Raw genomic sequence first — 17,922 nt, 5'->3', positions numbered from 1 at the left:
TACCAAATTTTATGCACCTACGTCCGCGCAATTTTCGTAAAAAGCGGTCCAAAATTTTTGCATCACGTATTAATATATAGATTTAGGAATCGAGTTGTGATTTGAAGACAACAAATATCCAAATTCAGAAAGATATTAACTTACATTTTAAAACTACCTTTAACCTGCTCATAACCCATCCTCAATATCTAAAAGGACGGTAATGGTATAACCATGTCAGTATCTGACGGTTGCTTACCATCAGGTGATGCGTCTACTCGTTTGATGGCCTATGCCATTAAAAAAAGAATCGTCCTTAGACCTATTGTTTGACTTTTAGACTTTTTGGCCATTATTTATAATTCATAAGTGTCTTTTACTATTAATTTATAGTACTTAGAGTCATGGTTACCGGAGACCCAACAACCCTTAAATTCCTAACCCCCAAAAGGCCTGCAACGTACTTGCAATACCTCGACAAGTGTCCATGGGCGGCGGCGATTGCTTATCATCAGATGATCCATTTGCTCCTTTATCGGCTTATAAGGACACAGGAAAAAGAGGAGGGGTGAAATAAAACCCAATTATTTTCACTACTTCTACACTCTACTGTTTAATTACTACGTAATTCAGAAGCATTAATTACCTAACAGAAGCTAGATCAAGCTGTTAATTAGAAGAGATCTTATTACTAAGGGGTGATGGTGCCATAATTTAGAAATATGGCACCACCACCCAATGGGGCAGCCATTCGTCCAGCGGCGGCGCAAGAAAAGATGAAGGCGAAAAGACCAGAAAGTGCCAAAAATAAAAAGAAGCGAAAAACACTTTTTGTGGCACTTTTGACCACCACCAAGTTGCACCACCCCTTGCCTTGCCACCCCTTACCCCTTACCTAACACATTATGTTGATACAAGATTTTTTTACTCATTTTAGATTTGTTACAGAACGCTCGTCAATAAGTTATTCCTTATACACCTTTTTCATCTTTAACAGATGATCGCTAAATTACAGCATTGATTTTTTTTATCGATTCAATTGTAATACTAGCGTTTACAAACAGGTGATTTATTATCATCGATTTTACTTTTTACTCCCCATTATGTGGCAAGATTTTCCATATGGGGAGGGGACGCCAGAGCCTCGTTAGTGGGTGTGCAGGGTGTACCGCGTGCAGGTGAGGTTGACTTTGGCATGGTGGGAGCCACTTACACCCCGTGGGGACCCCCCACGGAGTAATAAGTCACGAGGTTGTCTGGTGCAACTGCTGTGATGCAGGCCCTCGGAGTCGAGTGGTTGTCTCGGCCTGGTCGCGTCGCTTCTGGAAATATTAACATATCTTTATGAGCATATAGACTCACTCCCTATTACATGGGACTTACAATATAAAAGTTGGTGTAAATTGTATAGCGGCATTACGTGCCGTAATGTGCATCTCTGCCTACCCCTTCGGGGGTAAAAAGCGTGACGTTGTGTCGTATATGAGCAACACAGTTACAATAGAGGAGCTTATGAATATGACTATAATGTGTAAAGTGGTAGATATCCTTATGAAGTGTGGGAGAGCCATGCTTCGGCATTGCTGGGCCGTCTCGACCGGAGTGATACCACGGCCTCACAGAAAACCGACGTGAAACAACGCTTGCGTTGTGTTTCTTTGAGTGAGTGAGGTTATCGGAGGTCCAATAACCCCCTTTCCCAATCTCCTAATTCCCCAACAAACTTTGTAACTTAACTTTCTAACCCCCTAAAGGCCAGCAACGCACTTATAACGCTTATGGTGTTTCGAATGTCCATAGGCTGCAGTGATTGTTTACTATCAGGTGATCTGTCAGCTCATTTACCGACTTGTGCCACAAAAAATTCCTACCCACTCGCACGAAGCGCTTCACTTTAAGCTTCCTTGTGGGAACCGCTAAGGAGTGGAATTCTTTGCGAGTCTGTATTTCCTGAAGGGTATACATGGGTGTCTTCAAAAGACTGAGTAAATAGATTGCTTATGGGAGACGTACTCCGTCACAGGCCGCATCATTGCTTACCACCAGGTGAGATAGTAGACTAATATCCAAATACTGAAACGCTACTAAATTTTAAGACGCTCTCAAGACTATTGTGAACCTGATTTAAAAAGAGTAACCTATGCAGTTTCTTGCACATTCTTCTCTATAGGAATCTACACTTTGGAACGAGCAAATAGAGCAACTAGAGGACTGACTGACATATTTGCTTTGACGTTCAAAAGTGCCTTCCTGGTCTATTTGAAATAAATAATTTTGACTTTGACTTTGACTAGTTCTGTCGCTATCAATTCTTTGTAAAATGACAGGGATAGCACGATATTTAAGTCTTTTACTGCCAATAGAAAACTGTTGAAGGCAAATCCTCCGCTAACGTCGGTCACCGGTGACCACCACGGCGTTCAATGTGTTAAGTACAATCTAAAATTGAGTAGCATTTCAGTAATAGGGCGTATTTTTTTTATGAAACATGCCGGTGATTGAGCAGACGTATTACCTGATGGTAAGCAATCGCCGCCGCCCATGGACATTTGAAACACCAGAGGTGCGTTGCCGGCTTTTTGGGAGTTAGGAATTTAAGTGTTGTTGTTCAGGAATCGGGGATGGGGAAGATTGGGAAGGGGTGTAATTGGGCCTCCGGTAACCTCACTCACACAACGAAACACAACGCAAGCGTTGTTTCACGTCGGTTTTCTGCTCGGCCGTGGTATCACTCCGATTGAGCCGGCCCATTCGTGCCGAAGCATGGCTCTCCCACACTTAGCGTATGGTCCACACATATAAAAGAAAAATAACAATATTAGCACAAATACCTTCATGTCAGCTATTGTACGTTTATCCTGCAGCAGGGCTAAGAACTTGCAGCACCAGACGTCTTCAGGATATCAGACACCTGTGAACAATGACATAAATAAATAACTTATTTTTATTAATTTTTTTAAGAGGGGAAATTCATTCAATAACTTCTGCCGCCCTGAGCAAGGTGAGAGGGAGTGTCAGACTCTTACTTCATGCTTCATGTCCTCCGGTTCTCGCAGTGATGACACCCTGGTTTCTCCTCTCACCCAATCAGAAACAGGAACCTACCGAAGCTCCCATGTCCGATCCTGGTATTGCGAGTATAACATAGATGGCACCGATTGCTTACCATCAGGTTTTACTAGCTGCTAAAAAACTCTAGAACTTACCGTCACACCGCAAAGGGACTGGTTCAGAAGAATCCCAAATGCAGAACGATGTACGGTAGCGGAAGCGTCATGCGCGCGACGTGGCGGTGTCTACTAGGAGTAACTCCCGGAGGTACTCCGGCTGAACTCGTCCGTGCTGCAAGCACCTTAAACCTGTAACAAATAATTTGTAAAGGTTAATTCTGCTGTTGGGAAATGATAGTATATAAGGACCCTAAACTGTATACCATTACCCCATACCCTTACCCCGTACCCTTACCCCATACTCTTACCCCGTACCCTTACTCCATACCCTTACCCCATACCCTCATACCATGCCCTCACCCCATACTTTTACCCCATACCTTTACCCCATACCCTTACCCCATACCCTTACCCCACGCCTTACATCAAATCTCTACCCCATACCTTTACCCCATACCCTTACCCAATACACTTAACCCATACCCTTACCCCATACCTTTACCCCATAACCTTTACCCCATAACCTTACCCCATCCCCTTACCCCAAACCTATACCCCTACCCCATACCCTTACCCCAGACCCTTACCCCATACCCTTACCCCATACCCTTACCCCATACCCTTACCCCATACCCTTACCCCATACCCTTACCCCATACCCTTACCCCATACCCTTACCCCATACCCTTACCCCATACCCTTACCCCATACCCTTACCCCATACCCTTACCCCATACCCTTACCCCATACCCTTACCCCATACCCTTACCCCATACCCTTACCCCATACCCTTACCCCATACCCTTACCCCATACCCTAACCCCATACCCTTACCCCATACCCTCACCCCATACCCTTTCTCCATACACTTACCCCATACCCTTACCCCATACCCTTACCCCATACCCTTACCCCATACCCTTACCCCATACCCTTACCCCATACCCTTACCCCATACCCTTACCCCATACCCTTACCCCATACCCTTACCCCATACCCATACCCTTACCCCATACCCTTACCCCATACCCTTACCCCATACCCTTACCCCGTACCCTTACCCCATACCCTTACCCCATACCCTTATGGAAAAAACAGCAAGCATTATCTATTTCTATTCTAATGCCGCAGGAAGTATTGGAAAATACTACGATATCGCAATGCAGTTATTTCATCGATCGCTTGACCACGCCCAATGCTGTACTACCACCCCCTCCCCCCTACCCCTTACGCCCCTTCCCCCCTACCCCTTACCCCATCCGCCCACTTTCTCTAAGACTTGAAACAAAGAACTGGTCTCCCAAAAACGCTTTCGAATTATTTAGCAAAGTGATTATCCCATTTGTAATTGCATTATATTAAGGTAACCACCACTTGAGGCTTGACACTAAAAATCTTGGTCGCATTAGCCGCGCGCGATTCGCTGATGTATCACAGAAAACTCAAGATATTGACGCTGATGATGATGATGATGATGATGATGGAATAGGAGGAGAGGATCCTCAATGCTCACCTGCTTAATCAGCCCTGATGCTTGAAGATGAGGGCAAACGCCTGACCCCGCGCGGACGCGCGAAGGAGCGACGCGCCCTGACCGTTTGGTGGTACGCAACGCACTGACTGCATTAAGGAAGTCTAGGCTAGACCTAACTGCACTGCGCAGGTCACAAAATACGATCAATACTTTGGAAGCTGCAATTATTTTTTGTGAGTTGGTTGTGACACTGTAGCTTAGATGGTTACGTAACATAGCATTGCGCTTTTTATTCCCGAAAGGGGTAAATAGATGAGTATATTCATTGTACTGACAGTTGACAGAAGTCGGACATAGACGATCGACGATTAAATCAACGGATGACGTCATAAATACTACAAAGTCAAAGTCAAAATTATTTATTTCAAATTTCAGGAAGGTACTTTTGAATGCACATATGAAGTTTACATGCGAATAAACATGGATATATGAAAATCCCAACGAACAACAGTTGGGCAGAAAGCTAGCGGACATGATCACCTCGCCTGGTCGGAGGATACTACTTTTCTTAGGGAACTTTACTCTCTGTTCCCTATCCTCTGCATGTTTTCAAAATATTCACTATATTTTTCTAGTAAAGAGTCCAAAAAAAATAAGACAAAACTGTCCATGAAATACAATGTTTATACTAAGGGCAGACGAATAAAAAAAAAATAAGAAAGAAAAAATAATTTATTCAGCACCGGGCACGATGCACCAAAATATAATATATAACACAAACAAAAGAAAAAAAAATGCCACAATAAATAAAATAAAAAAAATAAATAAAAAATAGTAAAAACAAGAATAGGCAACATGCCTATTCCAAAAGGATTGCCAGTATTAGCTAGGCACAGGAGGTAACCAAGCACTGGTTTTCAGTTCGCACCCCTTGCAGTAACGCACGAAGTAGCAATAGCCATAGCATCACCACATAGTCCCCACAGAAATCAGTGATGATTTGGTAAACTAGTTATTAACAACAAAGCATTCATAAACATTAACACAAAAGAAAATAACTGGAGACAGTATGTCACCCTGAGGTACACCAGTATTCAAATGATTAAAAACCGATTTCACATTGCTAAAATAGCACCAAATTTAACTGAATACTAGTACTATTGAACGTATAAACTAAACCACATAACTTGTTAGAGATTGTAAAATAAGATAGGATACCTAGTCCTGATGGGTGTTATGGCTTACCATGTCCAAGGCTTCAGAGAAGTCAACGACATATTGCTTATAATTGGGCTTAGCTTTCTGACAACGACTGCCGAGCAAGAGGGGTGGTTATGGGTTCTCGGGTCGGCAAAAGTATTATTGAGTTTTTGCCGAGGTTTTGAAATTTCTCTGCAGTAGCATTTGGGTTCGATTCACGGGTCGGGCGAAGTATTGCTGGGCTTCTTTCGGATTTTCCAAAAATTTCTCCAGAAAAAAGAAATTGTGTCCAGTATATGGCAATAGGCCCCCTATATGGGGCTTCTATAATAACATAAACTGTGAAAAGTGGGTGTACATTGTACAGTGGCATTACGAGCCGTAATGTGCACCTCTGCCTACCCCTTCAAGGATAAAAGGCGTGACGTTGCAAAAAAAAGCATTATAGTAACTTCATAAGGCATATTCGCTCGGTTATGCCCAGTACTTCCTGCTGCCGGGTAAATTAATTTAGCTAACCCCTGTTTCACTGCCTACCTTTCTAGAAATTGAAAAGCGTGAGTATATATGACGCTAAGTTACAATGTCCATCCGATCCACCCTCTTTGTGCGAATGCAGTACAATGCAGAATTGATGCAGAGGGCTCACAATTTATTAATCAAGGATTTATACTAAAGGAACATTCTCTGTACTTCACTAGTTACTCTAAACGCCGTATTCAGTCATTTAATGGTTACTTAACCTAGTCCTTAGCAATAGGGATGATGACTAGGTCAAAAATAAATTATTACAACTTTTCAATACAATAAAATATTCAAAAATAATCACATTCTCATTCAGATGAACTACTTAATTTTCCATTTTGTCTAGCTAAATTTCTAGAAATAAGTCTGCTATTTGACGTCATAATAGAGTATTTCATACAAAGTTCATAGAAAATATCGTTTCTGACGTTTCGAAAAAAGTATTGAATTTGACTAGTAGGAAACATGCCAATTGTTTTCGGAACAAAATCGTTACTAAGGAATAGTTTGTAATCATTAAATGTCTCTGAGTGTAGCAGTAATAGAGGTAGGAACAATTATTTTTTTAACTGGATAGACGTATCACTTGATGGTAAGCAATTGACGCCGCCCATGGACACCCGCAACACCAGACAAGTTAGAGATACGTTGCTATCGTTTTCGCGATTCTGGGTTCGACGATTTGGTAACTAGGAATGGAGGGGGGAGGATTGGGCCTCCATTAACCTCACTTACACGACGAAACTCTACGCAAGCGTTGTTTCACGCCGATATTCTGTGATAGACATGTCCCATGTAGAAAACTGTGCACTGAGCGACGTGGACCTTCTGCAGTCGTCGCATTGAGTGCACATTCTAGAATGTTCTGTCTGCACTGCGCAGGTCACAATTAGTACTTCGGTGTGTGATATATTTGTGTGCAGTTATTGGTATACTGGTCGTATTTAAACGGGAGATGCAGAAGGCTCAATTAAATGAATATTTAGAGCTATGACTACCTATCGTGGGATAATTGGTCCGAAATGAAGATCAAACGGTGATCTGTGAAAAGAGATGTTATGCAGAACTAATAGATGAAATGAAATGAAAAGAATTGAAATGAAATGAATGGATGAAATTAAATGGAGTGGAATGAAATTAAATGAATAGGAATGGAATTCAATGAAATTAAATTTAATTAAAATAAATGAAATGATTTTGTAAATGAGCTATAAAACAGCACTTTTAGACGTCATAATTATTATACAAAAATATCTAGACGAAGTCGGCATTTCCTAAAGGCGACATCATCATCATCATCAGCCTTTTGCAGCTTCCTCTACAAAAGAGGGGGATGTTCTAATGCTAAGCAACTAAATCTGATTTGCGTCATGCATGTTATTAATGTTGGTTTGTTTCTGTTTTTATTTTTTACTAGCTACTTCCGCGCGGTTTCACCCGCTCTGCTTGGCTTCTATCGGTCATAGCGTGATGTTTTATAGCCTTCCTCGATACATGCACTACCCAAGCAGCTAAATCTGAATTATTCAAATCGGACTAATTTATCATCTAGCTGTTCAAATGCGTTCAGTAGTTTCGAAGTTGTAACTGTTGTTGTAGTCTCTTCTTTAGGAGGCAATCAGTTTTACGGAAAAATATGTAATGTACACACATTCAATTTTTACTGTCTTATTATATGCATTGATTTTAATAGGTACTGTGCGACATGAACCTTCTGCATTTATCGTATTCAGTGGCAGAGTTACTAGTTCTAGAATATTCCGACTGCACTGCGCAGGTCCTGTGACCCAATCAATAGTTTGAATTAAAAATAAACATACAGGGTTTGTTTTGTGTTTTAATGTTTATTTTGTACATACGAGATTTAATTGAATAAGAACCTTAAGTAGTCATGAAATAACTAATTTGGTCTCGTAACTGCCTCGTTGATCGAGTGGTCGCAAGTGCGACTGCCGGACAAGGGGTCTCGGGTTCGATTCCCGGGACGGGCAAAGTATTAATAGCACGGATTTTGGAAATGTGCCCAGTTCATGACCATAGGTTTACCCCCTATTACATGGGACTTATAACACAAATGGTGAAAAGTGCACCTCTGCCTACACCTTTAGGAATAAAAGGCGTGACGTTGCTTGTATAAGAATAAATCTTTCAATTTTCCATCAATTATGTTATGAGTTCTATGTAGAAGTGGAGTGAGGCGATATATTAAAGAAAGGTCAAATTAAAAAAGCCTTTAACTGACGAGCATGCATGAAAAGACTGATGACTGTTGATGAAGCGAAAGAGGTGTGTAAGAATCGTAGCAATTGGCGTTGTATTGTCTCTGCCTACCCCCATGGGAGATAGGCGTGAGGTTATGTATGTATGTTAACTAACAAAATAATGCAAGGCGAAGAAATCGATTGCAAGATCTCTGTTTCTCGCATGCTAACAAGGCATTATTTTATCCCTACAGAGAATAGGTATTATTAACATAATTAAAAGCATTATACAAATATTTATGTATAATAAACACCGAAGTACTAATTGTGACCTGCGCAGTGCAGACAGAACATTCTAGAATGTGCACTCAATGCGACGCCTGCAGAAGGTCCACGTCGCTCAGTGCTTAGCAGAGTCCATTTCCACCAGTGCTAAGCTATGTGTACCAATGAATATGATTGGTTGAAGCCAAACGTATCCACAGCAACGTAGCATAGCACATTTCTGGTGGAAAGGCATTCTTAGTCTGTCGGTCAGTCCTCTAGTGAATCTATTTGCTCGTTCGAAAATGTAGATTTCTATGTAGAAAAATGGGCAAGGAACTTCATGGGATGATGAATAATTATTAAGCATGTTTTTAATATTTATAACTATTAATTTATTATTGGTTCTCATACCCAAAATGTGGGTAAACCTTCTGTTTGTTTATTTTTGTTTAGTGGCATTAATATTTTAACTGCATACAAGTAATATATCACACATCGAACTATTGATCGCGACACAGGACCTGCGCAGTGCAGACAGAACATTCTAGAACTAGACTTGTGCACGCAATGCGACGCCTGCAGAAGGTCCACGTCGCTCAATTCAGGATAAAAATATTTTTATATTCACTGCTGTATTACGGGCCTTCTCTACATACTTCTTGCCATAGTCTTCACCTTAGGTACAGTAGGGGATCGCACGACGATCTCCGGCCACCGTAAGTGCGGGTCTGCGGACGGCGAGCTACCCAGCTTGCCGCCCGACAAGAACCAGACCCGAGTGTGCGGCGCGTCGCGTTCCGCATGAGCCTCAAAGAGCCACCACAGATGGAGCCCAGTAGGGCTGATGCCTGACACAAAGCTGCGGACTACCTAGCGGGTTACCGGCTCTAAGCAGGAGTAGGAACGGGATGGTTTTTAGTCAGTAAGAGTCTGACACTCCCTCTCGCCTCTCTCAAGACCGGAAAAATAATTTAATGATTTTCTCCCATCAAAAATAGTGCTAGTCTACTTCTCACTTCGACTGTATATTTCTCTTGATGATAAGGACATCTCTTTTAACTAATAATTTAATAATAATTATCCTCAAAATGCAAGTAAACCTTCTGTATGTTTATATTCTGTTTAGTGGCATAAATTATCCTAAAACTGCATACAAATATATAACACACTAAAGTACTAATTGTGACCTGCGCAGTGCAGACAGAACATTCTAGAATAAGATTTGTGCACACAATGTGATGACTGCAGAAGGTCCAAGTCGCTTAGTGCATAGGAACAAGCTACACAAAGGCACTGTTGAATTATAGGCCTGTTCTACAAATAGAGGCATTTGCCATAATTTCCATGCTACCCAGACGGTTCTGATCTGGAGTCGGGGCACCGGCTCGAAAAGCAGGAGGAACGGGGTGGTTTTTAGTCAGCAAGTCTGACACTCCCTCTCGCCTCTGAAGTCATTGGATGATTTCTTATCGGAGAGCACTGCTGTCTGGCTTCTATTAAATCTGTAGTGCCTTAGTAGGATCTTCCGGAGCTATGGAAGACGTAGCACGTTCCCGGGGCTCCGGCTTGAAGCAGGAATAGGAACGGGACAGTTTTTAGTCAGTAAGACTCTGACACTCTCTCTCTCTCTCTGAAGACGGTGGATGATTTTCCCCCTTAAAAAAAACTCAGGAGGCTGGAAATTAAAACGTTCAGGTTTATCAGAGAGCACTGCTGCCTGGCTTTTATCAAATCTAAAGGCACTACGCCTTAGTAAGCTTTTCTGGAGCTGCAGAATACCTAGTGGGTTACCGGGACTCCGGTTTAAAGCAGGAGTAGGAACGGGATGGTTTTTAGTCAGTAAGAGTCTGACACTCCCTCTCGCCTCACCCAACGTGGGAGAAGTCATTGGATGATTTGCTATGCATAGTTTTGTGAGGTTGCTAGTCTACTTCTGATTTAGACTGTTCATTTTTACTGATGACGAAGACATCTAATTTTTTAACCAAGAAATTATTTTTATTGGTTTTCTAAGCCAATATGCAGGTAACCTTCTGTGTGTTTATATTTTGTTTAGTGGCATAAATTATACTGTAACTGCATACAAGTAATATATCACACATCGAACTATTGATCGCAACACAGGACCTGCGCAGTGCAGACAGAACATTCTAGAACTAGACTTGTGCACTCAATGGGAAGCCTGCAGAAGGTCCACGTCGCTCAGTGAGTTATAACAAGTTCCTCACAGTTTCTGCTGAATTGTGAGTCTCTTCTACATAAGAGAGATTGGATGAATTGGATCTCGTCTACATACTAGGTAGAAATTGGAGATTGTAGTTTTAAATGGTTCAGGTTTATCAGAGATCGCTGCTGCCCGGTCTCTGTCAAATATGGAGTCTCTTATGACACCTGTAGAATGAGAAAGAGCGATGACAATACTAGATATCTCTCATCACGCGCCCTTAGTGTTCTTTTTTAAAGGTATAAGCCGGTAAACGACCAGACGGATCACCTGATGATAAGCAATCGCCACCGCCCATGGACACTTGCAACACCAGAGGTTGAACAAGTGTGTTGCCTGCCTTTTGGGGGTTAGAAAAGAAAGGGTTGTTGGGGAATTTGGGTTTGGGGAGATTGGAGAGGGATAATTGGGCCTGAAGTAACTTCACTCACACAACGCAAGCGTTGTTTTCACTTCGATTTCCTTAACATATCTCATAACTGTTAAAAATTCTTCTACAGTAAACCTTCTGTGTCTATTCTTTAAACATTAACCCTATGCATTGTGTATAGCAGAACTCAAAAGTATTGATCGTGACCTGCGCAGTGCAGTTGGAACGTTCTGGAAGGCTAGCTGGAGTGCCAGCGGGGCGCGGCTTGCAGTCAGTGCGGCCTGCGACGTGAGCCGTGCAGGACGTGTCTCTGAGCCTCGCTCGGAGCTGCAGTCCTGTGTGTCTCTGTTCCTTTGGCTTTAACATCCCGGTGAGTTGAACTAATATCTGCATTTATTACAGAGAAGAACAATGGTGGCTGCCTTTTTTCGGCTGTGGAGGTCTTCTGAATCCTGAAATATCGAAGGTTCTGCGAGGCTCGGTGCATCGTTTGGGGAGTAGGGCGTTTCTTCTTTTTGAACTTCTGCCAGCACAATGCGTCTTCTTTTTTCTATTTTCTGCAGCAAATTCTTTGTTCGGCAGTGGAGGTCTTTTGGCAGATGATGACATCCTGAAATATCGAAGGTTCTGCGAGGCTCGGTGCATCGTTTGGGGAGTGGGGCGTTACTTCTTTTTGAACAGCCAGCACAATACGTCTTCTTTTTTCTATTTTCTGCAGCAAATTCTTTGTTCGGCAGTGGTGGTCTTCTAGCTGATGAAGAAATCCTGAAATATTCAAAGTGCTGCGAGTCTCCGTGCATCGTTTGGGGAGTAGGGCGTTTCTTCTTTTTGAACTTCTGCCAGCACAATGCGTCTTCTTTTTTCTATTTTCTGCAGCAAATTCTTTGTTCGGCAGTGGAGGTCTTTTGGCAGATGATGACATCCTGAAATATCCAAGGTGCTGCGAGTCTCCGAGCATCATTTGAGGAGTTGGGCGTTATTTCTTTTTGCACTTCTACCAGCACAATACGTCTTCTTTTTTCTATTTTCTGCAGCAAATTCTTCACTTAGGAGAGGCCAGGGCACGTCTTCTTTTTTTTAAATTTTCTGCAGCAAATTCTTCTTTTGGGAGAGCCATACTTCGACACTGGTGGGCCGGTTCGAGCAGAGGATACCACGGCTTCACAGAAGACTCGCGTGAAGCAACGCTTGTGTTGTATACAGTAGTTTTAGCGAGATCACCGTCGACCCCACGCTCTTTCTTTAATAGGCTGGCAAAGCACTTGTAACTCCTCTGCAGGTATAGGCAAAGTAGAACTGATCTTTTACCATCAGGTGATCCGGCTGGTCATTTCTTCACTGTTTCACACAGTCTTCCTCTAATGATGTCCATATCAGTCGGTTGCAAGCGATCCTGCATCCAGCGGCTGTCTGAGACCCTTATCAGGAACTTAAGGCTTTTTTTTTGAGGGGGGACAATCATCCAATGTCTTCTCCCGCCTTGGGCGAGGCGAGAGGGAGTGTCAGGTTCTTACTGACTAAAAACCACTCCGTTCCTACTCCTGCTTTCCGAACCAGAGCCCCGGTAACCTGTTACGTTGTCCGCAGTTCTGAAGCGCATTTTAAAAGATTTTTGTTTTTGAGGAGGAAGTAAATCATCCAATGACTTCTCCCACCTTGGGTGAGGCGAGAGGGAGTGTCAGACTCTTACTGACTAAACACAAATTCGTTCCTACTTCTGCCTGAGGTCTTTTTTGAGGGGAGGAGGATCATTCAATGTCTTCTCCAGCCTTGGGTGAAGTAATAGAGAGTGTCTGACTCTTACTGACTAAAAACCACCTCATTCCTACTCCTGCCTGATCTTTTTTGAGGGGGGACAATCATTCAATGACTTCTCCCGTCTTGGGTGAGGCGAGAGGGAGTGTCAGCCTCTTACTGACTAAAAACCACCCCGTTCCTACTCCTGCTTTAAGCCGGAGCCCCGGTAACCTGTTACGTTATCCGCAGCTCCGGAACGCATTCTACCAGATTTTTGTTTTTGAAGGGGAGAAAATCATCTAATGACTTTTCTCCTTGAACAAGGCGAGAAGGAGTGTCAGACTCTTACTGACTAAACACCAATCCGTTCCTACTCCTGCTTGAGCTTCTTTTGAGGGGAGGAGGATCATCCAATGACTCCTCCCACCTTGGGCGAGGCCAGAAGGAGTAAGGAGTATCAGACTCTTACTGACTAAACACCACCCCGTTCCTACTCCTGCTTAAGCTTTTTTTTGAGAGGAGTTATCATCCAATGATTCCTCTCACCTTGAGCGAGGCGAGAGGGAGTGTCAGACTCTTACTAACTAAAAACCACTCCGTTCCTACTCCTGCTTTTCGAGGCAGAGCCCCGGTAACCCGCTAGGTAGTCCGCAGCTCCGGGTTGACATCAGCCCTACTGGGCCCCATCTGTGGTGGTCTAACGGCTTTTAGAGATCTCCTGAAATCTACAGGTCTTCTATTGCTATGTTGCAGGTGACTGATGCTGAGCAGCATCTCCTCTCGTCTCTGACGCAGGTGTAGCAGCTCGTGGCCGCAGCAGAACTTCTTTCTCACTGAGGAATGAGGTAAGATTATCTTTGTTCTTACTGCAAGGATGCGAGGATGCAAGGATGCGAGGATGTAAAGATGGAAGGGTGGAAGGATGTAAGGAAATATAGATGCTAGGGTGCGGGTTTGGAAGCATGCAAGGATGCAAGTAGGTAAGAATGCAAGGATGCGAGGATGTGTGGATGCAAAGATGCAATAATGCATTGTGCTAGAATGTAAGGTTGAAAGGATGCGATGATACATAGATGCATGCTTGGATGCATGCTTGCGTGCATGCTTGGATGCATGCTTGGATGCAGGCTTGGATGCATGCTTGGATGCATGCTTGTATGCATGCTTGGATGCATGCTTGGATGCATCCTTGGATGCATGCTTGGGTGCATGTTTGGGTGCATGCTTGGGTGAATGCTACGATGCATGCGTGGATGCATGCTTGGATGCATACTGGGATGCATGGTGTGATGCATGCTAGGAGTCATGCTGGGATGCATGCTTAGCTGGATGAATGCTTGGGTATGCATGCGTGGATGCATGCTTGGATGCATGCTCGGATGCTTACTTGGATGCATGCTTGGATGCATGCTTGGATGCATCCTTGGATGCATGCTTGGGTGCATGCTTGGGTGAATGCTTGGATGCATGCGTGGATGCTTGCTTGGATGCATACTGGGATGCATGATTGGATGCATGCTTGGATGCGTTGGTGCAATGTCGTATGAATGCATGAATGCGTGGACGATAGGATGTTCGGATGTATTATTGTCGGCTGTATTATTGCGTGAATGCAACGATTCGGATGCACAGTTACAAGGATGCATAGACGTTTGAATGCATGAGTACTAAGGTGTATGGATACTCGATACAAATCGGGTTACCCTGTACAATTACGAGAGGAAGCCTTAAAGCATAATACTAATTCATATTTTTCAGGTATCCTGCGGACGAGCTGCATCACCAGTCCGCTGGAGGCAGTAGGGGGCGCGGTCCTGGCACCAGCCTTCTAACACCAGCGCACTGAACCACCTTCTCATCAGGAATGTAGCAGCATTCCTCTAGAGTACTGCTGCATCCTGATGATCCTTCTACCAGATAGATGATGATAGCTGGCACGGGTCCTAAGACCGAGAGAGTCAGACCCATACTGACTCCCTTCTCTCATCTTGGACCCGTGCCAGAAACAGGAGTGGAGTAGAGAATATCGCCAAGAGGATCAGGTATACTCCTGGTATACCTGGTCTTCTTATAAAGGTCTCATTCTCGTCTCCTCTCTTATATATGAAAAATGACACCGAGAAAAAAATTAATATTATAAAAGAACCTACCGAAATGATTTAATTCACGTATCAAACATGTAGTTTTTTAACATTAAAATAGTTATAAGACATAGTTTTAAGGAAATTTCGTGTTTCATTTCGTCACGCCTTTTTATCCCCGAAGGGGGTAGCAGAGATGCACATTATGGTACGTAATGCCGCTATACAATGTACACTCACATTTCACCATTTGTGTTATTAGTCCCATGTAATAGGTGGTGAGCCTATTGCCATATGTTGGGCACAATTTCAGACTCCGCGCTACTACGGAGAATTTTTCTAAATACCGAATAAAACTCAGTGATCCTCGGCCCGACCCGGGAATTGAACCCGAAACCCCTTGTCCGGCAGTCGCACTTGCGACCACTCGACCAACGAGGCAGTCTTTTAATGTTCTTTCCTCAACCTCTCAGAGGGTCATGTTGCCTCTATGTACCTCTAAGAGTATATTTTATAAGATGGGCCGAGAAAGAGGCAGACGGTTCACCTGATGGTAGCTATGGTAAGCAATCGATAGGTTCCCCAGTGGCTTCAAGGAAAATGGTAGCACAGTGGTCACGTCCTGCCGTGCAACTTGCACAGCGAGGCTCAAGGGAGACGTCTTCCAAGGATGTGCCATAACAGGCGCCGCATAGTGGGGGGCTTCAGAGTAGGTAAGGCTATTAGAGGACCCTGTGCCCTTTACAAGTGCTGATGGTGTCCACTGGGGTGGTTTTAATGTGGTAAAAATCCCACACTCTCTATTATTTTATTCCCAGAAAGCTAGAGGACTTTTGAAGGTTTCCCTCCCATAATAATAAAATAAGTGGTAAGTAATCGATGTCACTCTTGGACACCCGTAACACCAAAGGGGTTACAAATGCGTTGCTGGTTTTTTGGGAAGGAAATTGGCCTTCAGTAATCTCATTCACACAACGAAACACAACGCAAGCGTTGTTTCACGTCTGTTTTCTGTGAGGCCGTGGTAGTCGTGGTACCAATTAGATAGAACAGGTTTTTTGAGGCGCTTTGGGTGAGGTAAGAGGAAGTGTCAGACTCTTACTGACTAAAAACCACCTCGTTCCTACTCCTGCTTTTCGTAACCCGCTAGGCAGTCCGCAGCTCCGGGTCAGCATCAGCCCTACTGCATTAACGCCTCATCTCTGGTAGTATGACGGCTCTTTGTGTTGTATAGCGGAACTAGACAGCTTGATAAAGACTTCAGACTTAAGGCTAGATGGCAGTCATGTAGCGTGATTGTGATTTTGCTCACCAGATGGCGTAAAATGTGTTTTGTTGTCTGTTTGTCCAATTATTGTAGCTATCAAACATTGAACATTTAATGGAAAACCATTGACACCAGATATTTCTTATGGCCAACACATACAATGAAAAAATGCATTAACGCCATCTGTTGAGGAAAAGTAGCAATAAGGTAGATGACTAATTTTTATTTCAATGTCCGTCTTGTAGATTATTTTAAATGTCATAATTATAAGATAACAGGACCTACATAAAACGAATCAAAGTTTAGGAGTGGGAGCAAAAAAGTCATTTATACGTATACAAACTACCTAGACGTGACGTCAGGCGATATTTCAAATCAATGTATCATCGAAAGTATTTATTTTGTTTCGGTAAGAAAATAAAAAATCGTGTCTAATATTATTTCATTACCTAACTGACGGACTAAATAGATTTTTAATTTTCATACCCCGTCATCATCCCTATTCTTTACTGGACAAAACTGTATACTAACGCCATCTGTTGATGAGAAACAGCAATTGTTAATAGCAGGACGCAAAAGACGTACTTAGTAAAAATGATGACAAGTATAAACATCTGAAGATCTGCCTCGCAGAACAAAACTATGAAATGAACTGTCGTCAGCGGTTTTTCCGAACCGATACGACCTTCAAACCTTCAAGAAAAGAGCATACGTACTCCTTTTTAAAAGTCCGGCAACGCACCCGTGACTCCTCTAGTGTTGCGGGTGTCCATGGGCGGCGCTGATCGCTTACCATCAGGTGACAAGTTTGCTCGTTTGCCACCTATTCCAAAAAACAAAACAATTAAAGGAATAGGTAAATAAACGAGTAGCTCACATCACCTCACGGCATATAATCAGCGCCACCTATTGACTCGTGCAACATCAGAGGAGTTACAAGTGCGTTGTTGGCCTTTTGGGAACTTGGAAATTTGGGATGGTGGTAGAGGGATTTGCTATAGTCACTTGTTCCTATTTTATCTACTAGGGGGCGCCAGTTATACTCGCTAATTTGAAAACTAAATAAGGTGAAACTTAATAAATAATATTAATTTTGGTCATTTAACCAAAATTAATATTGAAACGACGAACTACTCCGACTAACCACGTAATAAACGTCAGATTTTTCGAAAATAGACCTTTTATAATAGGATTTAATGAAACTATGCGATCAAACGGTTGCTTACTGCAACGCCATCTATCGAACTATCTAGAAGCTAGGAACTAATATTATGTGAATGTGAAAATTTGTGTATTAAGTCCCATGTAATAGGGGTGAGCCTATTGCCATAATACCGGACAAAATTCCAGACTCCGTGCTACTACTGAGAAATTTTCGAAAAATTGAAGAAAGCCCAATAATACTTCGCCCGAGAATAAAACCGGGC

The 17,922-nt window shown here is 42.9% G+C and overlaps 1 protein-coding gene and 1 long non-coding RNA gene across 2 annotated transcripts in view; one reads left to right on the top strand and one right to left on the bottom strand.

The window, feature by feature from the left end:
• LOC118278614 (modular serine protease-like) overlaps positions 1–17,922 on the bottom strand; it is a 200,117-nt gene that overhangs the window by 142,134 nt on the left and 40,061 nt on the right. The window lies entirely within an intron of this gene.
• Positions 11,620–15,373, top strand: LOC118278545 (uncharacterized). The gene is made up of 3 exons (XR_004783887.2): positions 11,620–11,780; positions 13,901–13,992; positions 14,906–15,373. It is a non-coding gene; the product is annotated as an uncharacterized LOC118278545 (long non-coding RNA).

This window comes from Spodoptera frugiperda, chromosome 24 (genome assembly GCF_023101765.2).
Source record: "Spodoptera frugiperda isolate SF20-4 chromosome 24, AGI-APGP_CSIRO_Sfru_2.0, whole genome shotgun sequence".
Lineage (NCBI taxonomy): Eukaryota > Metazoa > Arthropoda > Insecta > Lepidoptera > Noctuidae > Spodoptera > Spodoptera frugiperda.
Note: the sequence above shows the minus strand (reverse complement) of the source record. Positions and strands in the feature narration are given on the sequence as shown.